The sequence below is a fragment of the Charadrius vociferus genome, unplaced genomic scaffold, assembly GCF_000708025.1.
Source record: "Charadrius vociferus isolate BGI_N301 unplaced genomic scaffold, ASM70802v2 scaffold266, whole genome shotgun sequence".
In the NCBI taxonomy this organism is placed as follows: Eukaryota; Metazoa; Chordata; class Aves; order Charadriiformes; family Charadriidae; genus Charadrius; species Charadrius vociferus.
Genome location: NW_009649114.1, coordinates 2,498,255 through 2,500,446, shown reverse-complemented (window position 1 = coordinate 2,500,446; position 2,192 = coordinate 2,498,255).

Below are 2,192 nucleotides of genomic sequence, written 5' to 3'. Positions count from 1 at the left end.
AGTGGAGGGGGATTGAGGGGGTGTGGGGCATCAATGGAGGGGCATTGGGGAGGGGTCTGGGGCGGCAGGTGCTATGAGGGGTCAGTGGAGGAGAATTGGAGGGGTCTGGGGCAGGAGGGAGTGCTGGGGGGGTGCACTCTGCACCCAGCTGCACCCATTCACAGCATCCCCGTGCACCGCTCTCCCCAGTTCCACCAGTATCAGACCACTAAAACAGCACAGTCGTGGCAACTCGGTGCTGGGGTCCCACAGGCGGCTGCAGCCCCGGACGACTTCCATGGGTGCCCAATTCCCCACAGTGGGGCTGTGTGGGGTCCTGACTCAGCCCCGGCACTCCTGAGCACTGCGATGTGCTAAATAACGCCTGCAGCCGGCGTTTGGCCTCGGATGAGGCACAGCTTCCCAGCCGGGAACATGCAGGGTCTCCAAGAGGGTTCAGAGCGGGGCCGGGGGGGGGCTGCCCTGCACGCAGGACAGCAAGGAAACCACGAGGAGAGGCAAGGCTGGGCTGTGGATTTTACAATTGTCATTTTTACACTCACAATTTTTACAATTGCAATCACTCTGCGATAATAAGCCCACCCACGGTGTTACGGTGTGGGGCTGTCAGACATCAGCCATGGCTTCAAAGCAGCAGCGGGGGCTGCCGACTGCTCGGCCATGACATGTGAGCGCTCCCGGTCTGCTCCAGCGCTGAGTCGCATGGCTGCAGCCGTGCCCTGACAACCACACACCGGTCACTCCGTGGTGTTTTGGCAGCCGGGAAGCCCTGCGGGCCAACGTCCTGCCCATCACACGTGCACACTTGCCCATTGCCCGTGGGGGACCTCGTGGTGTTTCCAGGGCGGTGGCTTTGGTGGAGCAGTGGCTGGTCCCACCTCGGAAAGCCCTGAGTGACCCATCTGTCGAGTCTGAGTCCCTGTGCCCGGCTGGAATCCTAATGAGGACTTTGCCCATTAATCTTTCTGCCATTCAGAGGGACGGGGGAGTGTAGGGAGCGCTGGCAGCAACCGATTCACAGCCCGGGCTGGGAGCTGGCAGCGGGGAGGAGGGGGGGGGCCCACCAACACACGATGGTACAAAGTCCATAGCAGCAAAACGGGTCAAGATAAAGCTGTGGAGACCAACCTCCCACCAAAGCCAAACAGTGGATTAACTTCCCCAGCAGAGATCTCAGACATTAAAGGGTCCCTGGGGAATCACAGTGCTGGTTCAACAGCCTGGCTGGGACCCCTCTGCGGGGACACAGAGAGTGGCAGCCTGCGGAGATGCTCACCTGACCCTTCTCCTTTTCCTCCTGCTTCTTTCCCTGCCCAGGTGATTTTCCCGAGATATAAACCACCAGTGAGCAGTGCAATAACCCGCGCACCAACACTGCCCTGCACGGCCTCTCCCAGCAGTGCCGCCGGCTTGGCATGGAGCCTGGCCACCTCCTCTGACAAATTACCATCACTTTACAGATTTAGGCTGCAGTCCCGACCCTGGTCCCAGGGACCTACATAGTGCATAAACCACCTGCACCCCTCGGAGCTTCCAATGGAGCCCTGAAACAAGACGCAGCTCCTGGGCAGTGAGGTGCTCAGACCATGCAGGTGGCAGAGGTCTGGGCCAGTCCTTGTAGATTTGGGTTTCCGGGGCGATGCTGTGTCTGTGCCCATCCCCAAAGTCACATCAACAGGCAGGAAAATCTCATGGCACGTGAGAAATACAACAAAGAGGCTCTGCCTTGCATCAGAGACTCTGATAAATTTTACCCTGACTCTTGCTTGAGAGCAATTGCTGCAGCTGAAGCTGCTCTAAATGACTTTTAGGAGACTTGTCAGGTGTTCTGGGCTTGGGAAAACTAGGACATCCTGACTTGCCTCTGGCTAACTCCTTTGTGAGAACCCAGCCAAAGTTTCTCCACCTCTAAATTGGGGTGTAATGACACTTCCCCTCTTTCATGAAGCTTCAACTCTTTCTGATCTAGGTAGGAAAATAAATCACCGCGCGGATCATAAAAGTCATCAAAACGGCAACCTGGGGTGAACTGAGCCGCAGATGGAGGGAAGGGCGCGGACGCTCGGAAAATGAGAGGTAGGGAGAAAAACAGATGTCATCCAGAGCTCATTCCCCTGTAGGGTTAATGTACAGCCCCCCCCCCTCCGCCATCCTCTGCTCTTCCCCTCCCTGCCTCCCGCTGTGGGTCCCTG